The 12,293-nt window shown below is 32.4% G+C and overlaps 6 non-coding genes across 6 annotated transcripts; all 6 read right to left on the bottom strand.

Moving 5' to 3' along the window:
• Nucleotides 1-10,022: 10,022 nt before the first annotated feature.
• Trnat-ugu (transfer RNA threonine (anticodon UGU)) lies at nucleotides 10,023-10,095 on the bottom strand. Its single transcript has one exon. It is a non-coding gene; the product is annotated as a tRNA-Thr (tRNA).
• Nucleotides 10,096-10,457: 362 nt separating this feature from the next.
• On the bottom strand, nucleotides 10,458-10,530 carry Trnat-ugu (transfer RNA threonine (anticodon UGU)). The gene has a single exon. It is a non-coding gene; the product is annotated as a tRNA-Thr (tRNA).
• A 364-nt stretch (nucleotides 10,531-10,894) lies between these two features.
• Trnat-ugu (transfer RNA threonine (anticodon UGU)) lies at nucleotides 10,895-10,967 on the bottom strand. The gene has a single exon. It is a non-coding gene; the product is annotated as a tRNA-Thr (tRNA).
• A 362-nt stretch (nucleotides 10,968-11,329) lies between these two features.
• On the bottom strand, nucleotides 11,330-11,402 carry Trnat-ugu (transfer RNA threonine (anticodon UGU)). The gene has a single exon. It is a non-coding gene; the product is annotated as a tRNA-Thr (tRNA).
• A 362-nt stretch (nucleotides 11,403-11,764) lies between these two features.
• On the bottom strand, nucleotides 11,765-11,837 carry Trnat-ugu (transfer RNA threonine (anticodon UGU)). The gene has a single exon. It is a non-coding gene; the product is annotated as a tRNA-Thr (tRNA).
• A 364-nt stretch (nucleotides 11,838-12,201) lies between these two features.
• Nucleotides 12,202-12,274, bottom strand: Trnat-ugu (transfer RNA threonine (anticodon UGU)). The gene has a single exon. It is a non-coding gene; the product is annotated as a tRNA-Thr (tRNA).
• Between the last annotated feature and the right edge of the window lie 19 nt (nucleotides 12,275-12,293).

Raw genomic sequence — 12,293 nt, 5'->3', positions numbered from 1 at the left:
TACGTAGTGCATTTTTTCTCCAAATTATTTTGTTAATTAATCATTCTCAGTTACAGCGAAATGCATGATTATCCTGCTATGTCCCCAATTACCCTAAATACTATGGGGGTAATTTTGATTTTGGATCACAGAGACGAATTGATTTAAAGATAATATATTTAAAGTGAATGATAAAAAAAAAACCTATAGTTTATTGCCTCAGGATTTAGCTTACTACCCGTTTTCAGCCCTGCAAAAGAATTGATGTTTTATTATTTTTTCATAAAAATATATTCCATTTCATTGAACGTCGATAAACTATTATAAGTATTAAATAACTTCAGTTTGAAGTAGCATATAATCATTCTATCTTTGGTTGTCGAAAAAAGTTGGAAAATAAACCTTTATAAAAAAAGAACGAAATGATTTAATTTTATAAGACAGAGAGACGAAGATATCTATGAAAGATGCTTTAAAATAAATAAAGATTTGCTTGCTTTAAAAAGGTTTTAAAATAAATTTCAATTTTAAAACAGAAAATACAGCTATCATTCTAATAAGAGCTTTCATTTATTCACTCTTTTTTCTTTGATATTTAGGCAGCTGGAAAAGTTTACTTAAGGGTTTGGATCTGACGGAAAGACTTATCAACGATCATTAATAATGAAAATAAATTTTGCTTTGGTCAAATAAGTGCCCTTCAAATTTATCACATTCAATTGATAACTCCACCAATTGCACAGAATTACGAATAAGATCTCCTCGTTCTATTACCATCAATACAAGTGATCAAAATATGTTATTTGTCGAAAAATCAACCTTAAGTTACTTACTCGTTCACCACAACGACTTTTTATTAATTTGAATGAACATCATGTGATTCCTTCTTCAGCATCATATTTTTTTCCTTCCTCGAAATAAGTTTTCTCATTTTCTTTCATATTTCCTTCAATAGCATTAAATCGTCATTAGTAACCAGTTTTTATTTCTGAAAGGTTATATGTATCGCATGGCAGATTCTTTAAAAATATAAGTTCTTAATTTTATATAAAACAATAAGCAATATTCATAAGACAGGGTGCTACTACAGTTCTAGATTTAATATCACTTCCTATCGTGTAATATATTATTCCAAATACACGAAAAATTCAGATGATGATGTTGTGTCCTCGTTACCACGGAAAGGGGGTGTAGTAACTTCTGACGGTAAAGACCCCTGAGCATCCGAGGGCAGAAGTCTAACTTATAGCTCATATGAAGATGAAACTCACACATTCGCTTGCACAACCCCTTTTTACAGAAGGGAACATTCACACACCTCACAGACAGAACACAGATGAAGAACAACCATGCCCGAACCGGGACTCGAACCCAGGACGCCCAGATCACGTGGGAGGACGCGCTACTTCTATGCCAGGACGCCGAAAAAATTCAGTCTTTTGTAATTATAAAATTTTAATCCGAATGACCTCACGTAGAAATTGCCAAGGGAAAATGAGAACAATATTCTATTTCTCGGATGCAAGCATAAAAATTAATATTTAATCTTTCCTGCAACCATTATGTTTTACAAATCAAAGCCGTATGCAACTTTCTAATTCAATTTGTAAATAGCCTATGTAGGAAAGCAATAATGATATTTAAGAAAGTTTTAATTTCAGTTTTTTAGAAAAGGTTTCAATCAAATGAAACAAACATTAGAAAATAATACTGAATTAGCTTTCCTTTAGAATGCCTTAACTATATAATAAAAATATTGAAAAAAAATCATTATTAATATATAATTGAATACTTCAACTGGTTCCCATTTAATGATCGACAAATTATCTCTTTGAATAACATTATAAACTTGTCGTTTATTAATTATTTATGTCAGTAGGAATTAGAATTCGTATCATACACTTTTGCATGCTTCCTAGAAAACTAACCGTTTTCTTAAGCTTCAAAATATACCTGGCAGAGCATTTTAAATTCTTAAAACTAAAATAATACTCCAATCAATTTAGAATTCCATCGGCTTGTTTATTCTTTCAACATAACAGCGTATCTTACAAACATTGCCAGATTCCAGAAGGTTTACAGTTGATCATCAGCTATTATACAAAAAATAAACGAAATAATATTAACAAAATATGTTTATCAAAGAAAAAATTGTTTGCTTTTACTTTTTAATAATATTTTAACAAAATAAAAATAGTAGCAGTTATAAAATCTCTGAAAAGGAATCGTCTGTTAAATGTCTATTAACAAACAGATTTAGATTATGATATTTACCGAACAATACTCCATCTTTCAGCCAACCAAACTAATTCGTACGAAAAAATAACGCAAACAGCAAACATTTTTTTAGAAAAAAAAAAGCAAAGAAACTCATTTGATTAAAATATTTTTACTCCACCATTTTATTTAAGTTTATCTACTTTAACTACTTTATTTTGTTCCACATCGTGGCATCAACTCGACGTTATTGCCTCCGCGTTTGATTTATTTAAAATGAAAAAAAAAGAATGAATAAATGACTATTATACAACAAATCTCTCTCGTGTGGGAAGATTAACGATGTGAGATTACTTTATTTAGATTCATGCTTTACCAGGGAAAAACACAACACTATATCTTTATTACGTTACGATTTGGCTGTCTTAAAATGGAGAAGAAAATCTTTTTATCATATTTCATGAAAACAATTTAAATTCACTTTTTAAAGAAAGTCATTTTGATAGCATTGGCAGCATTTCTTGAATTGGTGGCTATTTATTATGAAATATAATAGCATATAACAACGCAAAGATGCAGCAAGATATAATATCATGAAATATAAATATTAGTAAAGAGGCTGTTAATCTTACAGTATATATGGTAGGAAATTTTCGCATTCATTTCTATTTAAACGCATTTAAAATAATTTTAAAGAGTTAAAAATGAATATCAATTCTTTTATATGCTTACCAGTTATTTATACACACTTTTTTTTCTTATACATTCAGAATGAAACCCTTTTCTTTTTTGGATTACAATTATTCTTTTTTCTATCTTTTTGTTTTCATATTCTGCTTCCTTATTTTTTCATTATTTTTCGTTATTTGGTTATCTCTTAAGGTGATACTTCTTACCAGGACAAAATGTCCTGAATTTTGTTTTTTCATTCTTCAAATCTAGACTCTTTTCGATATATCCTCTGTGGTTTTAGTCGTTGTTCTCGTGAATTATGGATATATCTAGTTATAATCGTATCAAATTACTCTAAACTTAAACAAGCAAAGACCTATGTTCAGCAACTAAATTGAATGTATTTCAAGTGTTCTGCTATTTGTTTTCTCAATACAACACTTCATAAACAGGAAATATTTTCCGATCAGATAATAGCAAAAATTTAAATAACTATATATATCACTGATTGATACCCTCTGCGTTGCTTGGAATTAAAATCTTTTATCTATAATATTTTTAACATAAAATCTATATTTTGTATAAAATAAAACACAAAATTATTTTATCATCTAAAATCTTCATCCTCTTTTGTAGACTGCTTTTGATTAAAATTAGAATATGAATTGAGGCATGCGATTTATTAAAAAAAACTGGCAGTTAATTTCCTTTAGTTACTATTAAAGGTGCCCCAAAATTAACGCAAGATTTGAATTTACCACCGTTTGTGCAATAAAATGTTGGCAGGCCTTTAAAAAAATACAATTTGACAGCTGATAGTTTAGGGTGAGTAAAAAAGGAGTGTTGCATGATAGAATAATGCATTTTCATTGTTAAACAATATATCAAAAATAATGAAAGTCTGGCTGCCACGGTTCGAAAATTTGAGCATTGGCCCTCTAGATCGCGTATTTAACACCATTGTATTTACTTTTATGGGGTTATTTGAAGTCAATGGACTATGCCAACAATCCCACAAGCACGAGTGAATGGAAGGAGGATATATATATATATATATATATATATATATATATATATATATGAATTTTATGATATTATCTTTAAATGTCATCATTAGCATACATACAATGGCTTAACTAATATAGGACGGACAGAGTACGTACCCTGGTTGTAGTTACTAGATTACCAGAGGAACATAAAATTAAAGAATCAATTCGTTGCATGTAAAAGAAAAAGAAAAGTAGATTTCCAACAAATTCTTATTCCCAAGAGTTTTAAAAATTAAAAAGGTGTCAGCAAATTTAGAGAAAACCAAAGGCTTGTAAAAGAAAAGGCTTGCTTAATTGATTGTTTTATGTATTAAATAGAATAAATTATAATGAAACTCATATTAGATAGCCTTTTTTTGCATGAAAAGCATGGAATAGTGATTCATAGTCTGGTTGTGTGATTTCATTATTTGTAATTTTTGTTTTCATTAAATTATTTTATTTTTATTTTTTATTCTTTGTATAGTTATTTATATAATAAATATTAATTAATACTGAACATAGATGGCGTAGTATGCTCTAAATCATATGTATGTTTGAAATGGGAGTGAAGCGCACTTAAGCTTTTCTGCTTTTATTGTAAACAGTTCAACTGGAGAATTGGTGTGAAACTAGTGCAATGAGGCACCGCTCGCTCTTTTGTTAGCGGCAAAAGAAATTATTCGTTCGCTCTTTGTCAGCGGCAATCTCTACTTTTAATTGCATATATTATGTGTTTCCTTATGTGATGATCGTCCATGTGTGTTGTTATATATATGTGTGTGTGCGAAAATAAATAAGAAAAAGACCAGAAAGCATCTTTTCTTGGATTAAACACACACACCCAACTACATAGTCTTTCGAATTTTTGTGGGAAAAAAACAGGTTTGCTTTTCGGTTCTGAAGGCAAGAAAAGGATAACTAGATATTTATCAATTCCAAAACACTTAAATAATCATTTCATATCATCAAAATCAATAAAAATATCTTATGTGGCTCAATAAAGAGTCAATTTTTTTTAGTAAGTGTGAAATAGATCAGAAGCTACGTTCTTGAAATTCGAGTCATGAATGTTAGAAAGTATAGCTTCGATAGATATCACAAGAATAAAGTAATGAATGGAAATATAAATACTTCTTTTATTCTATTTCTCTACTATTCTACTCTGCTGTCTCAGCACCGTCCCATTCTTCTGTTCTTATTCTTCTATTCGTCCGTAATAAATTATTTTAAACCTTTTCTTATTTGGAAGTTGTTTCAAGAAAAAAAAGGAGGAAAAATCCACTGCGCCAAGTTAGATGTAAATAGATGCGAAAGATCACATACTTTATTTTTTTTTATTCATTGAAATTTCTATTACTCAGGAAGGAAAGCCAATAATATTTTAACCCTTTCTAAGGCCGTGGGAAGTATGCTTCCCACCAAATTTATCAATCTTTATATGAAAGTATGTAGGTTGGCATCAGTTCTGACAAATTTTTTTAGAAAGACACAAACTTAGATGCTTCAGTTCTTTATCTCACACAAAATGATGTGTCTTGGTTTGTTACTTAATTATTCATTAACCAAATTAATTAATGAATCAAATTCTATTTATCTAATAAGCTAAATGAATCCCTTTTCTTATTCTAATTTCAAGCCTAAAAATATTTTAACATAATATAACTAGAAAAAAATGGCACTTTACAGGGTTAAACGACTAGTCCTTTCGATTGATGCTTTTGAATGCAAAAATTCTCTTTAAAAATAATAGAAGTAATTCATTCATTTCATAAATTCATAACCATGGAAGTCATAAAAAATAAAAATCTGTGCTCTGAGTTAAAATGATGGAGATAAATAAACAATCATTAATCGAATATTTTTACTTTTTCATAAATTCATTTCAGTAATTTTAAACTATGTAGTAGCTATGAGATGCGATGATGTAATGCGTAGGAAACCTTCCACGCTTCGCTTCTGTAGAATTTCACTGGTCTCGTTGCATTGCCCTTCCACTAATTTACGACATTCCATTTTCATAACTCTATTAGAAACTTTATTGTAAATATCTCTTACACAATTATCTAGCATTTTCACTTCATGTTTGGACGGCAATATTTATTTGCCGTCAAATACACTTCAGCGTGAAAGAATTTGTTACTCATTATCATCAACATTTGTCTCGTAAATTATATTTTCTTATGTTAGCTCATTTAATGTTCCTAAAATATTCATCGATGAAAAAGAAAGAAACTGCAGCTGAAGGATGTAAAGGATGTAAAAATCTGAGAAAAGCAGTAAATTCGCAAAGATTAAGTAATTCTCCAGATTTTACACAATTCCTTATGCTGTAATTTTGTTTATTTTTAGAATGAAGCACAAAGCAAAAGGATTATCGTATTTGAGACTGAAAACAACATTGTGATAATGATGATGATCTCAAAAAAATGCGGTGACCTGCCTAAAGATGAGGAAGATAGCTGATAGAAATACATTTGTTGCCAGATTAGATGGATTATACAAAATAGAAAGAAATCATTTCTTTATAATCTATAAAGGAATACAATACCGGATAGTTGAAATTTGATACAGATTTTGGAAAAGCCACAGATTTCCGAGTCATTAAGACTCCAAATTCTAAAATTTGGTTCCAGTTGTTTCAAAATCAATAAAGGTCTTTTCCTGTTAACAGTTAATCAATCAATGAACAAAAGTTAGTTTAAAAGAAGATTCAGAAGTCATTGTGGTGAAGAAGTTGACCGTTTTGGCTAATATATTCATTTTTAAAATTCTGCATTTTGTTTCCGTTGTCTTCTTTTTTATTTCTAAGGCAGGCAACAGAATCAGAATTAGAACAACCAAGTGTAAAACAATTAAAAAGCTTCCGAACGAATTACTGCTCGTGAAAAATTTAAAAAAAAAATATCGTGACTATTGCACGCAAATGGAATGAAATATAACTCGAAATGAAAGAGAAATGATGCCAAATTACAAATTCAAACTGAAAGCGAATGTGAAAAATGGCTTGAAATCTCATATTAAGAATACTTCACTGTATTAAAGGGCCATGATCTACTGAGTTCTAGGTGTTTGTTGACGCTGGGAAAAGTAAGGAATGCTTATTGGTTAATGTGGGAGTTGATTAGTCTTACGCTGTTTCAGGTTCGCTGGATAATAATTTGTATGCTTTGGGTCAGTTTTATTTTAGTCACTATGACGAAAAGATTGAAATACTTAACAGTCGAATCGTATGACCTTTGACCTTCATAAGCTGGTATTCGTTTCTATTATGCGCTTTTAGCCTGGAGAGATTTTGTGATATAAACAAATGGTTTCTAAAAATGCACTGTGATTTAAAGGGACTCCGGCGTTCTTGATTACTTTGGTTTCTTCGTTCGGAAAATAAGGGGAAGTGCGTATAGCTGACTGTTGCATGCAGTAAGGGTAAAATATTATATATATAATATAACGTTTATATTTATAACTTTGTTTTCGTGCTCATAATATTTGCTTCCTTGGGTATAGTTAAAAGTTCAGTAATTTGCTTGTTTCAATCAGATTGTAGTCTATTAATGTTATAGTTTTTATATTAATAAATATTAAATAATAATATATTATATACATTATTTGTAAAATTGAAGTCATTATATTAAAATGCTGCTTTTATATTATTCTCTTTTTTATAATTTTTTTTATTAAATTAGGCTTTACTGCGGAAACTACGTGGGCTCGTGGTGACTCTCCATTTCGGAGCGTCCCCCCCCCCCCGTGGGAGCACTTCGTTCTATCCCCGCGAGTTCAGCAGGGGTTAAGTAACTTTCTGTCCAATATTTAGCTTTGAGCAGGCAGAGGGAATCACTTCTGTTGAGTAATAAACTTAATGAAGAGTGTATTCTTAGCTGAATAAAACTTCTATCGAATGTTGACATTGTCATGAAAGAGCACCTATTCAGTGTGGAAACTCATGCTAGATGTACATCTTATCTCTCACCAAGAGCGCAGAATGAAGTTATCTCTTTGGTAGATTATGCTTATGAGATAATTTATTGAAATATATATATGTAAGGCTAAATATTACGAGCTTTTGTTTGATTCTACAAATGTTCATCGTAAGCAGATGTCAGCGATGGTAATATTTGTAGGTATACATTTTGAAGAAAAAACACAGTATTCCTTTGAGAAAATTTCTTGAACATCATTCAATTAAGTATAAAAATGAAGTAAATTTGATTGAATGCATTTAATTAACTAAGGAACAATGCAGTGGATTTGGAATACTGTTTTTCCATCGTTGAGCATGAAAGTGACGATTAACAGAAAATGAGTAACAGAAGAGAACAATCTGGCGATTTTTACTAAATCTTAACCAAGTCGGTAGTCATTTTGCTGAAGATCCAGCAACGGTTCTGTTTATTGGTATAATGGAAGCTCTTTACGTGATTCTTTTGTTAATCCACTTCTCATTGGTAGAAGTTTGATATATGATAATTAAATCAGAGAGTGAGACAAAATGGAATTCCTGAACAGAAGCACTGAAACCAGTAAGCAAATATGGAGATAAATGTTTGGAACTTCTGCATAATATGGTAGATGACGCAGATTAAATTCCTGAAACTAGATTGAAAGCAAAGAGTTTATGCAATAGAATGTTGATTTATGATTTTTTTCCCTCTTTTCAGTCTTTCGAGCAGTTTAATCATTCCATGAAATGGATTGCAAACTTGGATTCTTTTTTAATGTGAACCCAAATGCTATATCCGGCAAGAGAATTGTAAAAAGTTATATGATTTTAATGACCTGGAATTTCATGGCTGAATTCTTGACTGTAAATTACTTTTATCATGCTGGATGCCAAAAAAAAAAAAAGCATCCGAAGGTCCTCACCTCATTTCCAGCTGTGGAGATACAACATCCCCTGACACTCCAGCAACTTGTTCGAAACATTCGGGCTCTTCTCCTTCAAAGTACAAAAATACTCTTAAGATGGATCTAAACACATGTTTGGTATCGGGGTAACGAAGAAGCTAACAATCTCCATCATTGAAAGTGCATCAACTGAAGCTTTAAATTATCGGTGTTAAATTAAACGGCAGCAACAGGAAGCATTTTTAAGGAAGTGGTAAGATATTTTGGACAATAAAAACACTGGACGATCTATTTATAAAGCCATAAAAAATTACAATCATTCTCCTGGGTCCATGAAAAAATTTTGTTTAAAACAGGACACGGTCCATTTCATTTTCTTTACTATATCCACTTATCAAATAAAGACATTCGCTCTTGTATCGCCGACCCTGTCCACATTGAGCCATCTCTTTCTTTGACTCTTTCGAGGCACTTCAGAAACCATTCATCTTCACTGCAAATTAATTCGAATAAATGAGTCCTTAGCAATTCATCATAAAAAGTGATTCATAAATATGATATCATCGCCATTCATCCACCAGTGAAAATTTATCTGACGATTACTAGGTTACTACATCAGGCTCCTTAGTACTAGGCTATGGCTGCATGTACAAAATGAAAATAAAGGCAAAATAGTTTTAAATACTATGCAAAAAGAAGAAAAATATACTTGGCGCGGTGTTTAAAACTAAAATTATAGCTAGACAACTCATCTATAACAACTTGGGCTCACTAAAAACAAGTCGATATATGTGTTAAATATAACACATCAAAAGATTTAAAACAACTATATTTACGCATCTTTCAGCTACCAGTGAGGATTGAACTCACGACGCCTGACTTAGAAGACCAGTGATCAAAGCCATGAGCTACGACGCGTGGTGCATGTGAAGAGCTTCGAAATATCTGGGCAATATTAACCAAACAGTAAAAATAACTTGCTAGCACCGACTATTTATCCACCAGTGAGAATTTAACTGGCGATGGCTGGCTTGCTATATCAGTTCCCGAACCACTCTTCTATGGCTGCTTGCAAGGAAGGCAAAAAAATCAAAATAATTTCAAGTATTATGCAAATAGAAGAAAAATATACAACCGCGGTTTTTGAAGCAAAATTTAGTTACACGAGACCATTGATAGACCACTGAGCTATAAAAACTTGTGCTTACTAAAAGCAAGTCGATACATGTGTAAATATAATTCATAAAAAGAAGCAAAAAATCTCCTTACGAGTCTTTCAGCCACCAGTGAGGATTGAACTCACGACCCCTGGTTTACAAGACCAGTGCTCTAACCACTGAGCTATGATGGCTTGTGCGAGCGTGAAAAACGTCGAAATATGCTTTAAGTATTACCCAAAGAGTAAGAAAAAGTGGTTTGCTCAGACCATTCATCCACCAATGAGAACTTTACTGATGATGGCTTGCTTGCTATACCAGTTCCCGAACCACTCTTCTATGGCTGCTTGCAAGGAAGGCAATAAAGTCAAAATAATTTCAAGTATTATGCAAACAGAAGAAAAATATACAACCGCAATTTTTGAAGCAAAATTTTGTTTCACGAGACCATTGATAGACCACTGAGCTATAAAAACTTGTGCTTATTAAAAGCAAGTCGATAGATGTGTAAATACAATTCATATAAAGAAGCAAAAAATCTCCTTACGAGTCTTTCAGCCACCAGTGAGGATTGAACTCACGACCCCTGGTTTACAAGACCAGTACTCTAACCACTGAGCTATGATGGCTTGTGGAAGCGTGAAGAATTTTCGAAATATGCGTAAAATATTACGCAAAGAGTAAAACAAAAGTTGTTTGCACAGACCGTTCATCCACCAGTGAGAATTTAACTGATGACGGCTTGTTTGCTATATCAGTTCCCGAAGCACTCTTCTATGGCTGCTTGCAAGGAAGGCAATAAAGTCAAAATAATTTCAAGTATTATGCAAACAGAAGAAAAATATACAACCGCAATTTTTGAAGCAAACTTTTGTTTCACGAGACCATTGATAGACCACTGAGCTATAAAAACTTGTGCTTATTAAAAGCAAGTCGATAGATGTGTAAATACAATTCATAGAAAGAAGCAAAAATTCTCCTTACGAGTCTTTCAGCCACCAGTGAGGATTGAACTCACGACCCCTGGTTTACAAGACCAGTGCTCTAACCACTGAGCTATGATGGCTTGTGCGAGCGTGAAAAACGTCGAAATATGCTTTAAGTATTACCCAAAGAGTAAGAAAAAGTGGTTTGCTCAGAACATTCATCCACCAATGAGAACTTTACTGATGATGGCTTGCTTGCTATACCAGTTCCCGAACCACTCTTCTATGGCTGCTTGCAAGGAAGGCAATAAAGTCAAAATAATTTCAAGTATTATGCAAACAGAAGAAAAATATACAACCGCAATTTTTGAAGCAAAATTTTGTTTCACGAGACCATTGATAGACCACTGAGCTATAAAAACTTGTGCTTATTAAAAGCAAGTCGATAGATGTGTAAATACAATTCATATAAAGAAGCAAAAAATCTCCTTACGAGTCATTCAGCCACCAGTGAGGATTGAACTCACGACCCCTGGTTTACAAGACCAGTGCTCTAACCACTGAGCTATGATGGCTTGTGCGCGCGTGAAAAACGTCGAAATATGCTTTAAGTATTACCCAAAGAGTAAGAAAAAGTGGTTTGCTCAGACCATTCATCCACCAATGAGAACTTTACTGATGATGGCTTGCTTGCTATACCAGTTCCCGAACCACTCTTCTATGGCTGCTTGCAAGGAAGGCAATAAAGTCAAAATAATTTCAAGTATTATGCAAACAGAAGAAAAATATACAACCGCAATTTTTGAAGCAAAATTTTGTTTCACGAGACCATTGATAGACCACTGAGCTATAAAAACTTGTGCTTATTAAAAGCAAGTCGGTAGATGTGTAAATACAATTCATAGAAAGAAGCAAAAAATCTCCTTACGAGTCTTTCAGCCACCAGTGAGGATTGAACTCACGACCCCTGGTTTACAAGACCAGTGCTCTAACCACTGAGCTATGATGGCTTGTGGAAGCGTGAAGAATTTTCGAAATATGCGTAAAATATTACGCAAAGAGTAAAACAAAAGTTGTTTGCACAGACCGTTCATCCACCAGTGAGAATTTAACTGATGACGGCTTGTTTGCTATATCAGTTCCCGAAGCACTCTTCTATGGCTGCTTGCAAGGAAGGCAATAAAGTCAAAATAATTTCAAGTATTATGCAAACAGAAGAAAAATATACAACCGCAATTTTTGAAGCAAAATTTTGTTTCACGAGACCATTGATAGACCACTGAGCTATAAAAACTTGTGCTTATTAAAAGCAAGTCGATAGATGTGTAAATACAATTCATAGAAAGAAGCAAAAATTCTCCTTACGAGTCATTCAGCCACCAGTGAGGATTGAACTCACGACCCCTGGTTTACAAGACCAGTGCTCTAACCACTGAGCTATGATGGCTTGCGCGAGCGTGAAAAAC

This window comes from Argiope bruennichi, chromosome 9 (genome assembly GCF_947563725.1).
Source record: "Argiope bruennichi chromosome 9, qqArgBrue1.1, whole genome shotgun sequence".
Classification (NCBI taxonomy): Eukaryota; Metazoa; Arthropoda; class Arachnida; order Araneae; family Araneidae; genus Argiope; species Argiope bruennichi.
This window is presented reverse-complemented; position numbering and strand designations above follow the sequence as displayed.